Source organism: Artibeus jamaicensis, unplaced genomic scaffold (genome assembly GCF_021234435.1).
Source record: "Artibeus jamaicensis isolate MK-2021 breed Jamaican fruit bat unplaced genomic scaffold, CSHL_Jam_final scaffold_916, whole genome shotgun sequence".
NCBI lineage: Eukaryota > Metazoa > Chordata > Mammalia > Chiroptera > Phyllostomidae > Artibeus > Artibeus jamaicensis.
In genome coordinates, this window is record NW_026522059.1 from 16,756,464 (window position 1) to 16,773,240 (window position 16,777).

The 16,777-nt window shown below is 38.7% G+C and overlaps 1 protein-coding gene across 6 annotated transcripts in view; it reads left to right on the forward strand.

Moving 5' to 3' along the window:
* The window catches only part of TRPS1 (transcriptional repressor GATA binding 1), a 232,882-nt gene that overhangs the window by 205,693 nt on the left and 10,412 nt on the right, over positions 1-16,777 (forward strand). The window lies entirely within an intron of this gene.

Below are 16,777 nucleotides of genomic sequence, written 5' to 3' on the forward strand. Positions count from 1 at the left end.
TACAGAAGATTGTCTGTGTGTGTTTATAGAAGAAATGTGTTGATTTTATTCTTTAAGGTATCTCATTTTTAATGCCTTACTTCTGATATAGTCCTTAGTTGAGAATCCACACCTCCCTCCCCTTTGTATGTCATCTGGTTTGGATAACGCCCATTTTGTCGCAGATTCACAGCTCAAGTGTGTGTCTTAGATCCTTGTTCCTCAAACTGGTAACTTGTTAGCAATGCCAGGTCTCCAATCACAGACCTTCTAGACAAAAACTATGCATTTTGACAATATGGCCAGATAATTTGTCATTCACATTGGAGAAATTGCTACAGACCTAATCAACCAATCCGGTATTCCATCCACCTGGATGTAATGGGGCAAGGACGTGACTCCAGTCTGACCAACAAAGCCAGCTCTCAGAAAAGTAGATTCAAGATACCCTCCCTCTCAGGTGTTGAGTCGACCATTCTGCCCTCCAAGGAGGAGGTCTCTGTGAGTGAGACTGATCAGCACAGAGGAAATGTCTCCAAACCAGGGAGAGAAACTGTGCTCTCATGATATCATGGGAATCCTGATTAAACTGTCCCTCAAGTCAGAGCTCTTCTGGTTTTTCAGTTGCATGAGTCAGAAGATTTATCTTCATACTAATCTAGTTTGTGTTGTATTTTCTGCCACAAGCAACTGAAAGAAACCCAAGGATGCAGTGATGAGTCATGAGTAAGAGCTTATTCCAGTCCCACCACCTATTTGCAGGGTCTCCTTAGCTGTGTGTGTGTGTGTGTGTGTGTGTGTGTGTGTTTGAGAGAGAGAGAGAGAGAGATTCCCACTTCTCGTTTGTTGTAGCATTTAGAAACATAGGCATCATAAAAATCTCAAGATTGAGACATGTCTACTTTTTTGTGTTGTTCTCTTACTTGCTTCATGTATATTTACTTTACCTCCCTTCAAAATTATAAACACTTCAAAGGCACTGAACTTTTCTTACATGAGGTGATAATTTAAAGTAATAAGACGTTTATAAATAAACATACCAGAACTTATACCAAGTGAACGCAGACTTTCAAAACCACCACCTGAGGAAGCTGCCAATTCACTCAGGTTTTGCTGACTTTGGAGAGAACATTGTTGTAAGTCTTTAGAATAATTATCAGCACTGGGTTTTGAGCCACGAGATCACACCCATGTTCTGCTAGTTACGGCTGATTTTTACTAAAAGTGACCCTACCGGGACGCACGTGGAAGACGGTCAGAGCCCTTCCTGACTGGCCTTCAGCCCTGAGTCCTCTCAGGAGCTTTAGTAGTCCCCCCAGGTGGCCCAAGTCCACACCGAGCTCTCCCTGGGGACCACCACTGTCCAGCAGTGAACGGTAGCATCTGGCTTCGGGGAGGACCTCTGGAATTCGGCTGCTGCGCTGCAGCTCTGCTTCTGCTTCTGCTTCTGATGGATGCCCCTGCCATCCTGGTTGCTTATGAGTGTTAATATCACCCTTGGGTCCCACCAAGGTGGTTCTGCCATTTCATTCATCAGCCGCGGACAATAATTGTTGCCTTTTTCCAGACATGGGATGGACTCTCCAGAAATGTAGATCTTCTGTCACTGCGAAAGCCAGTATAATGGATATTATGAATATATATATCTGAGAAACTTCGGAAGTAGGTGCATGGGTTTAAACTCAAGGGTTTGTGTTCTTCATAGAACAGAAAGTGACTAGCCATTGTATTGAAATATAGCAAATGAATGATCTGTACTCAGTGAGTAAAAGTGCGTATCTTTGGCCCTTCAGTGTGCTGTGGTATCTTGAGTTTTTTCATTTTGTAGGAAGCAGAGTTTTCATTTCTGTTCCTAAAAGAAGTGAGGCTAGTTTATCAAACACTGAATTCCTAAAGGAGAAAATCTGTCCTTTATTGATTAACTATCAGACATTTAGGTTGTAAGGTTTTCCTTTCCTGTCTGCTACTTCTGCAAGCCAACAAGATTTCATCAGGTAATAAACATTCAAAGAAATACAGGGGTGGAGAAGGCTGTGTGTGTTGGTTGCTAAGGAAAACCTAAATCAACTTAGAGTGAAGCTAAAGGAAGGCAATGTTTATGGTTTGGACCAAGATGAATTTTAATTGAGTTCTAATGGAAAATTATCCCGATATTGCCAATTAAAAATTATACGTTTATCTAATAATAGAAGCATGTCCAATCATTTAAACTATGAACTGAAAAATATATTTTCCAGATAATATTTATCTTACAATTCTTAACTAAGTGATAAAGGTAATTTTTTAACTTAACGAAGATGTTGTCTGTATTACAATAGTTTAGTGTAAGTGATTTTGATAGACTATTAAAGCAAAACCTCTCTGTTAATATTCAGTTCTATTACAATAGCATATTGCTTAGTGAAAAAAATAGATCAACTCCCAGAAACCCTTTTTTGTAAGTGAATATTGTTCGCAGAATTTGTGTTGAGATATGAATCACAGCATGATAACAGAAGACCAAATATTTTAATAATTTTATTATATCTCAGACTACCACTACTACATTCCCCATCACGTATTTATCTAAAGTCTTCCCTTAAATTAAAATAAACCATTTGGAATCAGATGTGTAAAATATATCTGCATGTGTGCAGACACACAAAAGTAAGTGGGAACATACATACATATTTCCTGGGTTAATCACCAGGCTGTGTGTGAACACTCTGCATGTTTCATTAGTAACAGTGATAGAAAGCTTAGAGTTATACAATAATCATTTTTCAATAATCCTAAATCTACTCAAGTTGAAAAGATTCTGACATCAGGAGCAGTAAACAGCTGCCCTAAGCAAAAATAGACACTGCTTTCTTTTAAAGTTGGAAAGAAGAAAGGTAACAATTATCCCTGAGACACTGGAAACAGAGTCGTCTGACTTTTCTTTCTCAAAAGCCTTCACCTCTTGTAAAAAAAGAACAGTGTGCTCGGGATGTGCTAGAGGGCAGCCCACCTATCAGAAGCAGCTTATCGTATAAACAGATAATTAATGTATCGAAAGTGTAATTGAAATTAAGAACAGTTCTTCTTGTGCACCTTCCATACTGTGCTATAATTTATTACTTGTACTTTCTGATGTACTTTCTTAAATTTTAAAGCAGGATGCCATGTGGAGCCAATGTAGAAAAATAACACTTAAACATAACTACCTCTACAAGATTAAACTTGATTCAGAATTAAATAGGGCTAGAAGCAGTAAGTGTTACACACTCACTCTTCCTTCTTCCCACTTTATCTTGAATCGTGTCGCTTTTTATTACGAAGAGAATTCTGAGTAAAACCAGTATCTCAGTTAAATCTACTTATTTAGTTGATACATCAAATATAATCGATTTGGAGGTATTTTTAGCATAGATTAAAATTTTGTTTGGCCCTGAAAGAAGTTTAGAAAAACATTTCCCTGAAATTGTCCCACTTAATCCTGATTTGTATTTAGTTTTTAAAAAGTAAAAACCTGGAGAGAGCCTTAGTAACCACACTTTTTTAAGCCTGCCAAAATTTGCAGTGAGCGTATAAGGGCAGTCACTCAATGGTGCAAGTTTGAAGACCAGAACAGTCAGAGGAATCGCTTCTCCACTTTTAATAATCATACCTCTTTTGATGAACAAAGTCAATGCATGGTAATCCTTTCAGATTCTTTCTACATCATTTCTGTAACCAGTCACAAATGTGTGCAATGCTTCAGTGTTCTCTGAGCTTCAAAATAACTCCCTCAGATAGGAACTCACACTATTTTTCCATTTCTGATCTTTCCCATCCCCCACGGTTACCAAAGAAAACTCATGGTTTAGTCAAATCAATCTATTTTCATGCTTACAAAAATGTCAAGTTCAAGAAAGAATAGCACAGCTGTTCAGGATGTCATATCTTATAAAATAAATCTATTAGGAAGGTCAAATCCTGGAAGGGGTCAAGTTAATGATGTAAGTGGAATAATTTGGTCATTTTCTGAAATTCGTAAACCTGCAAACATAAAAGCCCTGTATTAGATGGACTAATTAGCTAAATCTCTGCTAATGATGATTTTCTTTTCTTTTTTTTTTAAGTTAGGACTTTTAAGGCACACTTAACTTTTTTCTTTCTTTTTTTTTTTTTTATAAATGTGAATTGCTTTGAATTTTAGTCTGGTACCAATCAGTCTATTTTGTTAATTTTTGAATTATTGCCTTCATTTGGAAGAGGTTTAAAGGAAGGTGGTTATTTCCATTTTTATTTTGCCAAAGGGAAAAATTCTGTGTGTGTGTGTATACAATTAATGAAAAAAAATCTTGGGAAATAGACAGAAAAAGAAGGATGACAAGTCAGATCTAGCCTCTTAACTTTTCCTTCAGGCTACACAAATTTTGAGGGTGTGTAATATCTGCCAATGGTTTTTAATCGTACATAAATTATTTATTCTTCATGAAATGCTACCTGCTGGTTCCTTAATTTTGATTTATTGATTCTGTCATTACACTTTCCACATCTGCCTTTTCAGCAGAGATGTCTCATCCTCTAGTTAGATATAATCCTTTAATTTGGGAAAGAAACATACCTTTGTTTCTTAAAGCAGGTACTTTTAAGTACAGGATTATCAGCCCCTGAATTTTGTGAATTATTAAACTGGAAGACCTGGAAGCCACTTTTTTTTAAAGGAGACGTGTGTGTATGCACATACACAGATGTTAAAGGCATGTTTGTGTGCATGTGAGTGTATTTACATATAAATACATAAATAGAGGATGTCCAATTACAAATGATTGCTTATGGATGTAAATTATAGCCAGCACCCGAAATTAATTCGTGTGCAAAGCTGTCCAAGTCTTGCGGAATATACTAATTAGGTGTCCATTGTCCTACCTGTGGTAACGTGTGTAACCTGTGTGATCACGCCACATGAAACAAAGACGACTCCCTGCGCTCTGATGAGTCACATGCGTAGGGGAACTTGACCCACAAAGCGTTCCTTTGCGTCCAAAAAGTCTGATGGCTACCGGTTCCTCCCCAAAGTTGCACTTGTTGTTGGGATAAGAAATTTGTTTCCTTGATAAACTCATGAATCTCATGAAAGTGAATGATTTGCCACGAAACTGGTTTAGGTAATGAAATGTTTAAGGTCTTTGGGGACACAGTCAGAAAGGAGAGAGAAATCAAGAGAGAGAAGAGAGGAGAATGATTCCTATTTTTATATGCATAATAAATGGTATGATGGGCTTTCTTTTCACCTACATGTGAGAGTTTTAGGATCACTATTTATACTTATTTTTATGAGGTATTTTGTATAAGTTGTGTGCATATATGCATAAATATGTAGCTGTAGATGATATATATGTGTATATTACATGTCAAATGCTTATTCCTTTATTCAATATCTTCTAAAATCTAATACCTATTAATACTCAACATCTGCTGCAATTAAGAAAGAATGAATTTAATGTCACCGAATTCCTGATCCATATCAAGCATGGCACTTAGTATTCACCCGTTCATAATCACGTTTAGATTTAATTGAGTGTGTGTGGGAATGGAGACGACTCTAACATAGCAATAAAAATGAATCACAAGGTATTGATGTCTTATTTTCCACCCATTAAAACCAATAATTATTAGGCTGCCACATAAAATATTCTTCTAGGTACTCTTACTGCTGCATTTCTTTTTCAAAGTCTTTTCTACATGTAGTTGATTATATTTCTTCTCAGTGCTCCAGAAAGCTCGTGGAATTTCTTCTCTTTCATCTAACAACATCATGGGTATTTTAATGTCCCCAATTTATAAAATATAATAATGCTTTAATGAAAATGAAAGCAACTAGTGACATCTCACTAACGTGTTAGTGGTGAAATATTTCAAAGGATTTGTTTCTATATGTATATGTATACATACATACACAAACACACAACATATGTCACTTCTGCTAGCTTTGCAAATTGCTCAGAAACTCAGGCAAACAAAGCTTATCCCTTTTTCCTCCTGTCATATAGAGTCTAAATATGGTACAGGATTTATTGATTTTTCTTTTACATTTCCCAAAAGCGAAACTGTTTTTGGTCTGAGTCCTATTTTCTGTGACACTTCTGCCATTTATGCTCATGAATAAAGTTGCACTGACAATAAATTCTTTCAATCACAGTATGTAGGTGTATGTACACACACATGTATTTTAACAGAATGTCTCTTTATTGAAATGAGCAAAATTCTCTCTTCTGATGGAGGTCAGTGCAATTAATTTGTCACGCATTAAATGCATACTATGTGCAATGCACCAACAATACAAAGATTAAAAGAAAAATAAGCCCTTCCTACTGAAGCCTCTGGTTCTCTGGGAGTGACTTGCATATGTAAATAATTGGAATCCAGCCCTTTATCTTTTGTCCCTAAATGCTGAGAAAGCAGAGCTAATTGATGATTCAACAGTAAATGAAAAGCTAAGGCAGAATTGGCATTCTAATGTTCCAAAAGCTAAGCTCATACACTTACAAGAAAGTACCTCTTATGAAAAAGAGTAGTTTTGATATATTTGGGATAAATTTGTAAATGTGGAATAGCACAGGAAATTAAATCATTGTGGAGGGAGTGCTGTCTTTTTTCTTTTCTGTGTTTTAAGTTTCAACTTCTTTATGAATCTTTTTTAAAAAATCTTTTCATTTTAATAGCTTGAAAATTGATGGTGTTTTCTTTTTTAATTCATGTCACTTCACAATAGGGAGAAATGTTTCTTTGAGGCAAACCACTTAAAAACTGATTCGGGGTGATTTCTTGTTTTAATTTGTTTGCATCTTCTGCAGAAATTGTGAACAGTTTAATAATATTGGTCTAGACAAAAAGAAAACAATGAAGCCAGTAGAAAAAGAATATAAGCATGAAGTAGGAGAAGTAAATGCTAGAAAGTTGCTCTGGTACATTCTCAGAGCCCCTGTTAGGAAATAAAACTCCACTCACCAGGCATTTTGTATCCCAGGATGTACTGCCAGGCCTCAGTAGTGGTTTCCTGATTTTTGTGTTCTACCACACAGAACATCAAGGAACAGGATGATTTTAACTGTTCCTTTTGGTAGGAATGACTGAGGGGTCGCCTCAAGAGTGATTGATGCATTGAGGGAGTTCTTGCTTTGGTATGTGATATTGTGTGATTAACAAACTCCAGATCACATAGAAAAGTGGGCTCGAGCAAGGTTATTAAGTGCAGTTCCCTACCCAAGAGGATGTCCTGCCTTGTGCTGATATGGTAGGACTGGAGGGGAAATGTGTGTGTGTGTGTGCATGTAAAAGCAAAGACAAGCATTGCTTTCTTCTTGAGCAGCTGCAGCCAGTCCCACTAATGGATGTGCAAAAGCAGAAACTGGCCACACAAGGTATGTGTTCGTTTTTACAGATGGTACTGCAGACAAGTTGGTAATGGAAAAGGAAGTCGTGTACGTGAGCTATTTGAAGGTGGGGGTGGACAGCGGGGCACAGCCTTGCACAGTGCTTTCCTGTGTAGTTGACTGTGTGAGTTATTGAAGAAGCAGTGTTCCCATGAAAGTGTTCAGTCATTACAAAATTACATCATGATTGTGAAGGAAATTCGTCAGTCCAAGTTGTCTTCTAGAAATAACGTTATTAAAACTTTAAAAAGCAGCTGTGATTTTCCTGTCTGCACAGTACCGCTCTGGTGAAATTATCTGCTCGTGTTTGGTTTTCTCTGTAGCACTCACCGACTTCTTATATAAAGACACAGCCTCCATTTGAACAATGACATACGTACTAGACACTTATTTTAACTGTTGGAAAACTGTATTTAAATACCTTTGATTTTATGTGTCCTAAGGAAATACAAAGATAAATCAAAATGAGGAACCGTTTTAAAAGATCTTTTGTAGATTCAAAAATTAAATGAACTTGAAGTTTGTTTCCCTTAGGTTTTGTTTTTCTTTTCTCCTGTGTATTTAAAAGTCACAGAGGGTGATCACAGGCTACGAGAATTATTCCCAATATAGTCTTGTCAAGTATTTAGGGCAAATTCTATGTTTGGTATCAGGGTCTCTTGTTGACACCTTTGCAGTTTCTTAACATGATCTTTAACTGTTTAGACCTCCAGTATATTTAATTCCATATTTCCATAAGTTTTTTGTTTAAGTGGAAATAAGCAGCCATCACCGTCTTTCTGCCGAGCAGACTACAGGCGATGCTTTAACGGCCACTCTGCACTGCATCCTCTCAACTTGTAAAAAGCATTTAAGAGTCAAGACTGTTTTGGTCTTTGCTCTTCTGCAATGAAATGGAAACTATATCCAATGTGAAAAGTGTCAAAGTCAATTCTTTAGGTAGATGAAGAATGTGTGTGTGTGTGTGTGTGTGTGTGTGTGTGTGTGTGTGTGTGTGTGTGGTGGAGGGAAAATATAGATACATTCACATTATCCCAGTCTGAGGATTTCGGTAAAATACCTCCTCTTTGAGAATTGGCAGTATTTTTGTCTTGTATAATGACGATGTCACACACATTGCCAAAGGTCTGTGTCAGGGAACATACACACATGTAATGCAAGCCTAGTAAATCGTTACCTTAACACATGCGTTCACAGAACTTGTCGCACTCCAGCGCCAGGATTCCTGCCCCACACCCAGCCAGGCAGAGCTCACGGCTGCCAGCCGTCCTGCCCCGCGACTGGCATTCATGGGGCTCAGTTCGCGGTGTCACAAATTTCTGCTTCTCAGCAGAGGTTCATTTCACATACACTTTTCTTCCTCCTTAAGATGGCCAGATCAAAACACGTGCCCTGCACCCACCACCCTCCCTCACCGCAGCCTTTCCATCCACCAAACACTGTGTTCCTCTGGCTATGACTGTATCTGTCGACTTCAGAACAGATTACCGCCATATCTGATCAAAGATGAGTCATTTCTTTCTGGTACCTCAAAACTTGCATAATTTGGATCAGCTGTTACAGGATGGTTTGAAAAGATAAGGGTCCTCTATAGCCTAGTTATGGTGAAATATTTTTGGTAAACTTTCCCAAGCCTCCTTTTTAGTAATCAGGCCTGAAACCTGGTTAAGAACTGTGGCTCTAGAGCAACAGAGACCTGGGTTTACATTTTAGCCCTACTGTGTAGCAATTATAGTTTTCGGAGCCTCAGTCTTTTCATTTGTAAAGTGGAGGGAATAATAAGAATAAGAAAAGTAACACCTGTCTCAGGATCATTTTGAAAATATCAGATAATGAAACTAAGCTTATATAATTCTACATATAATAAGTACTTGATAACTAGTCAATGTATGTTGGTGATTATAAAAGAGGGACAAAAAGTAGTCAAAGAAGAAAATTGTACCAGACAATTGATTCAAAAATGGTTTTTAGAATACAGTCCTGTGTTTTTGCCTAGACTTAGAAACTGGGACATGCCCTGGCTGGTATGGCTCAGTGGATTGAGCACTGGCCTACAAACCAAAGGGTCACAGGTTCAATTCCCACTCAAAGCATGTGCCTGGGTTGTGGGCCAGGTCCCCAGCAGGGGACACACAACAGGCAACCACACATTAATGTTTCTCTCCCTCTCTCCTTCCTTTCCCCTCTCTCTAAAAATAAATAAATAAAACCTTTAAAGAAAAAGAGACAGGGATGTATTTTTTGATACAATGTAAGTCAAAGAATCATTTTCAGTCTTTTATCTCATCAACAGAAGTGGAACAGTAATCATACCTAATCATTCACCCTAAATCTTCACTGGCAGGGCTTCCTAGGTGAGGGGCTTTTATCTTGGGGAGCCAGAAACACTCAGATTCACCCATACAAAATCTTTGGACTCACTTTGTGAAGGACATTCTTTTGAATAGCCTGAAATTCTTTGAAAAATATTTTACAGAATTTTTTTCTGAGCATCATAACTTTTATCAAAAGATGTTGTGACTTTCCAAGAATGTTAGGAACCATTGAGAATCATCACTGTGTATGTAAATACCTTGAGGATGGAAACATTTCATAGATCAGATATTATCTGTTAGCTAATATGAAAAGAATTACTGATTATTATTTGGTATTTTTCTGTTTCTTTCAAAATAACCATCATCATTACCTATTCTAAAGGCAATGCTTTACAAAAAAAATGTATTTGCCTCTTTAATTAAGTGTTTAGAAGCTAATCCCTTTGCACTTCAGGCTGTTTTTTAGAACAAGTCTCTAGATTTTTATTTTTCATACTGTGAAGAATCCCCACGATAAATGTTTACTAAATTCATTGCTTAAATAAAATGTGTAATAAATTTATTAGAACAAAACCAACTCCTGTATTCCTATGCTGAAGCTCACTTAAGAGGAACTAAAACTGTTGAACTGTGCTTCCAGAAGCTCTTTTCTTTCCTTCTCAGTGTCCGACTTTGGCACTGGCATAAAAGAACATCCCTGTAGAGCAGCTGTTCAACCATTGTTGTAGATGAAGGTGAAAATGGATCCTTGGTGGCAGAAATGAAGCAGCAGGGGACTTGAGTGGTTCTGTTGACCATAATGACTTTCACATGGAATGAGAAAAGACAGGGCAGACAGAAATTTTCAGCCATTGTTTTGGCTGTCCAATTACGTATCTCTGTAAAGGCAGAAACTTATTACAGAAACAGTGTGGGTTAGAACTCCAAAGATCTATGTTTTTCTAGTCCTGTTCTGTTATGGAGTTTGGGTATTGACATTGTATGTTTGGTGTGCTTGTTACCAAGTACATGGGGTAAGTCAAAGGAATGGAGATGTGACTCTTTAGACCTGTAATGGGTTCTTTATCTTTGGGATAAGTGTGTTAGTTCTTCACATTTGAAGACCCCACATGACTAATTTAAAGGGTGGGAAATTGCTACACATTGCTACATATTGATTTACTGGGATCCCACTCAGAAACACCACCAATTGCATCTCAGGAAAAAAAAAAAAGGAGCTAATAACGTGTATAGCGTGCTAACATTTCCTGATGGATTGGGAAACTCTTGTGTGGTGACGCATCAGTGGAATAAGTCTTAGGCACGTTTGTACCTAGGTACAGTGTATGATTACTAGAGCATGTATTGCCTCATGTCCTGGAACAGATGTTGTTCCATTGCTCCTAGCCAGGGATGTCAGATTTGTTTACACTGGTCTCCATTATCATTGCTGATGTGTTGAGGAAGTGAATTTAATAATCAGGGTAAACAGGTTTTGTTTCCAAACTCTGAGATAGGTGATTATAAGATGGGTGCTTGGCTGAACCTTGTAGCGTCTCTTCAGTCATCTGGCAAGAAATTTGAGGGCAAAGAGGGTTGTGTTGGGCAGGCGGAGACTTGCTGTACCGCCGATCTCAACTGATTCTTCACGATTTTATTCAGAACAAAGCCAGCCAAGATATTGGTAACGATGGCTTTCTGCAACAGAGCTTCTCACCCCCTTTTACTAAAATATTGGCCAGCCTGTGCTTCTGATAGAATTCTATTAATTTAAAGGTGTTCAGTGCAAGCCACCATGTATTTTTTAAGTGTGTGTAGTGCTGCTTTCTGTATATTCTTTAGGGTCTATGGATGTGAAATATGTATTAGGGGAACTGGGGGGGATAGGGCCTTCTGTGTTTCTTAGTGGTGAATAATAGTGCTAACAACTAAAATAATATTCATCAACAGTTTTTGGATGGGTACTACATACATGATAGTAATCAACACGTTATCTAACTCATAAGAGACTCTTTTGGTAGTTAATAGGGTCAACGGTATTGATAGGACATGAGTACTGATGGGACTAAGCAAGTGCCTACTTGTTTCCAAAATAATTAGACTATTACTTCTATTTCTAGAGGAACACAGAGAATAAGTCCTTTGCTTATTAGGTAAGATGTTCAGCTTTTAAGTGAGGTGTATGCATGGGAGACATTTCAGTTTCTTCAGAAAAGTTTTCGTATAATTTACATGAATTAAACTGTCAGTCTTCGTGAACAGTCTCGGTTTGTGTCATGTTAACTTCACACTTAGAGTGTTTCTAGCTGATTCCGCTGGAAACTCGGAGAGAACAGACCCCGTCTGCTGTATGCCTCACTGTAACCTCAGCTTCCAGTGCAGTGCCAGGTACATGGCGGATGTTCGGTGACCGTTCGCAGAACTGGACTGAATTACAGTCACCACTGAAATTTTATGACTGCAGAATTATTCCTGAAGGTTCTGTCATAGCCATCTGTGCGTTGCCGTAAAATGCAGTTCAACCACAAAGGACTCTTGATAGAACCCAATAAACACAAAAGCTATCTAAAGAGTTAAAATATTTGACGTGCATCCAGGTTAACAGCACATTTATCAAATTTCAGACCAATTCGATTTAAAATGTCTATGATATAAAACCATTAAAAATGTAAGTAAATAATCTGCCTAGCGAGGCTTCTTATGTGATTACCTGGTTTCAGTATGGTTCTCACTCTTAGAAAATTATTTTAAAGGATCATTTCTGCACCAATTCCTTCACCAATGGAGACTTTTAGTATCTTGGAGATGAATATTTGTGTCTCTGAATGGTAAGCCGCTTGAATGAATAATTCAATCAAATTTGCTGTTTTATTAATCAAATGAAATTAGCTCTTTGTTAATAATGAAATTTGAAAACCTTAAAATGTTTGTTTCCGACTGATCACCAAGTAATAAAATAAGCAATAAAAAACAGCTGAACCAATTTAAAACGTTAAAAATGTTTCTTTTTCTGCTGAAGTCACATCTGGGATTACCTGCACATGTGTCAAGGCTCAACTGAGAGTGATACAAGAATGACTAATTTAAGTCCCCAATAAGAAAAAACTTAAATCAGAACCTCTGAGAAAAATCTAAGACAATGGTGATACCGTATGGTGGTTAGCACTGTACCTGAAGCCTGCAGTCTGTTTTTCTTAACGCTAGTTAGTTCGTGATTATACTTCTTGGTGCAGTCCACAGCAGGGAAAAAGAATTATGTTGGATTTAAAGTGCATTTATGTTAAACGATGGATGCATCTATTATTTTCTATTTCAAATCCTGGCATGGACGATCGTCCAAGTTCATCACCTAAATTCCTGTTGTAAAAATCAGTGTTGTGGTGATAATACATTTGAAAGGTAGAAAGTGATCAGAAGATGTCTCAGTAATGTCACTGAGAAGCACTCGCTAAGCCAGTCACTTGCTGACCTCCAAATATTTTGCCATTAATTGCATCCCCCCCCCCCCGCCTCCATCCAACTCTCCTTCCTTTTCACACAGGAAGTCACCAGCCAGCAGAACTACCATGGAGGCAGTACCAGGGTGACCTAGGAGTTACTAGGCAAACTATTAAAACTTCCAGTTAAAACAAAAGAAAAGAACAAAACAGCTCCTTAAATTGTTGATTCTGGAATTTTCTCTGTAGAAGTTTTCAGTTGAGGCAACTTCCATAGATTTGGGTTTTCAGCTGACCTTCCTTCCCTCTCACCTCGTGGGCCCCCACTTAGAAGTGGAAGGTACACTTGGAGAAGGCCGGAGGCAGAGGATGCTGCCTGCCTGGTGCTGGGCATCTGTGAGATGCAGCTTCCCTCCACCTCCAAGGAGAGAAACAATCAGAACCGTGCTAAGCCTGCCTTTCGGGTGTGCCACGGCTTCTTACTCCTATCATCTCCTCTCCCAGGAGTGTTTCTACCCATAGGATGGGATTCACCTCCCACACAAGGCAATGGATTTACCAAACACTAGTAACTCTTAAAAATAGCTCGCAGAAAAAGGGAATCCAGCGTGATAGTGTTTAAACATACGCACGCACAGACAGAACCATCAGCAGTGTGCAACTGTGAGCGTGTTTGTAAAGGAGACGTGGAGAGCTCCGTCCTGCCTGACCCTGCGTCCTCAGGGCCCAGCAAGTATGTGGCTGCGGCCCTTTCTCAAAAATGAGTGTGGGGCGGAGTGCTGGAAAATTAATTCTCTTGATTTTATTTTCTTTTTGTATCATACTCGTTCCATTACCATCAGTCCCCCCTCCCATAGCCTCTGCCACTTCTACCCACCTCCTCCCCCACCCCCGCCGTCACCAAGTTGTCGTCTGTGTCCATGAGTTACTTGTCTTTTTCTCTTTGTTTCTTTTTCTATTTTTTTGCTCGATTCCTCTTGATTTTATTTTCTACCTCATTAGCCATCTCTGCCCAAGTGGAGATAAATTTGTCTATCCAAAGGAGAGCCACTTAAAAAGGGTGTTTTTTTTTTTATCTTTTTCCCCCCCAAAGCAGGACTGCTAATGATAAAAAATAATAACTGCAGAGGTTAGGTTTAGCTGTCCAAAACAGAGCACTATCCTAGGTACTCATTATTTAGAATATTTGATGACAGTAAGGAGACATGATTTCTGTCCTTTACAAAACATAGTGTGAAGGAGAATGATGGAAGATTTTAAAACTTCGTCACGCATGATAAACTATGACTGAAATAAGGTCTTTAGTGCTTCAACAAGGCCAAGCTTGTTTTGAAAAAGTGGGGCAGGGGAAACTTCTATTCTGCCTTCCTCTGGCAACAGAACTTGACTGAGCTGAGGATGTGGATATAACTTCAAAAGAACTGCTGTCCTGTGTTCAGCCAGGTTGCGTTTGACACAGTGTGGCCAGGTCAGGGGGCTCAGCCCCATCATAGCGTAGACAAATGTGGCACAGTTCTGTGGTTCTGTGGTCTCGGCCAAGGACATTATTCACATCTCCAACCTTCTCTGCAGCTTGCGGTTCCTACCAAAGTGATACATTTGTTTAGATGGGAGGTAACTTAATGGGTGAAATAGTTGTCACCTACCTCCCACTCTCCACCCCCACACAAGCACACCCCTATCGAATTCTAGGTGTGAACACCTAGACATTTCGCTCTGACTCAACTTTCCATTCTCATATTTGATAAGATTGACCCAAATGAAATGCATTCAATAATATCCAACTAGATGTTTTAAGCATATCTAAAATGTTTAATGAGTACATTAAGAAGATAAAACCAAACTAACAAAATATTTTTCTCTTACAAAAGAGATACAGTTGAACCCCCTTGAGTTACTGAGCATTTACTACATCCCTAGCCCTGTCTTAATTGCATTAGCCCATGTTAATCCAGCACCTCACACTGTAAAGGTGGAGAAATTTAAACATTGAGAGATTAACTTGCCCAAAGTTGCACCCGGCAAAAGGCAGAAACATGTTTGGAATACAAGTAGTCTGATTCCTAAGTCTGATTATTAACCTCCATGTCACACTGACTCTGAGAAGGTGAATCAGGAGTACTCCTGGTGTATTTAAAGTAAGATATGGTTTACCTAAAATATACCAGCCTTTATTGGCCCATAAGTGCTCTTTGAAACAACCCGTGCCAGTGGAAACCAGGGCTGTAATTTCAGGATTTTCCCTCTAACTAATGAAGGACATTTTCTTTGCAAGAGAATTAAGCACAAAATTGGGCAAGGATTGAAACACTCTCTGAAACCAGGATCACACCCACTTTGGCAAGCTGTGTCAAGCACCCAGGGCAGACGGAAAGAAAAGCAGGCTGGAGTGAATGGTTGGTTACACATTCAAATTGGAGCCTCTGCCACCTCTCTGGGTTAGTTTCCAAATGGACATCTACATCGCCTGTATGTGAATCAAGTTGGTGTTTATTTGCCAAACGTGTTACTTAGATCTAGGAAAAAGACAGCATAGCCCCAGGGAAAATTCACAATTATAACCTAACTAGGCTCCCCAGCTTATTTTGGATAAAGGGGGCTCCAGAGTGTTTGATAAACACGGCCTCTAATCGTTCACTGATTTTCAAGAAGCAGCAGCCTCTGCTTTTACAGTAGGGACTAGTGGACTGACACCCAATGTTTGCCATTGCTCTTACTGAGATTTCGGAACTTGCACCACATTCCTGGTCCCAACTTCTTGGGGGGGGGGGGATGGGGGGTGCAGAGCTGGGGGGAGCCAGAGATTATCTTCTAGAAAAATCTAGCTTTTATTACATCACCTAAAGTAGCACAACCTGCTAGACTAATGAAATCGTGTTCTTGGATGAAAAGGGCAATTGTTAGCCCGACTTTGTGCTCACTAAAAACATTCCCCAATCTTGTTAAATTATTGCTCTCATTTCAGATTTTTATGGCTGTGCAGCTTACCAGCCCTCATTTCTTTACGTTTCATTCATTTTCCTTGTATTGATGATTAATGGGGGATGTCGAATGTTAGAGTGAGCAGGCATCAGCAACTGCAAGATCATAATTAGTTTAGCTGACGAGGGCCTCTGATAGCACTTGCATCTGGATGGAAAAATTACCCTATAGGGAACTGGCTGCTCACCAGGTCTTTTTAGTGATACATTGTGAAACACCCGATGAATCAAATGCCCTTTCAATGCCAAGAAAGTGTTCCAGTCTTGAAGCCAAAATTATGTCTGCAGAAAGCTTTCCATTTGAAATGTATCAGAGTACAATTATAACCATTGTATTTTCTTGGCAGAGATACCACTCCTCTACAGTATGGAGTTAAATAAATGGCCTAAATTTTATGAATCCCTGAAATTTTGACTTACAGTGCTCTTAATTTTAAATTTATAATAAAATTGGGTTGCAGCGAGACTTTTTTCCCATCTCCTTATCTAACATGCATATTTGGTCATTAAAGGCTCTGCTTCCTAGAGAAAGGAGGGCCAAATTGTAATTCAGGCTGTCTCTTCTTGCAGCAAGAGAATTCCATTTCCTGCCTGTTAGCATTTGCGCCTACAAAGACAGCCTGACTTTTGTTTCACTCCGAAGTTTAATGGAGTCATTACTCGATACCAACAGTGGAACAATCGATACTAATTATCTGCTTTTA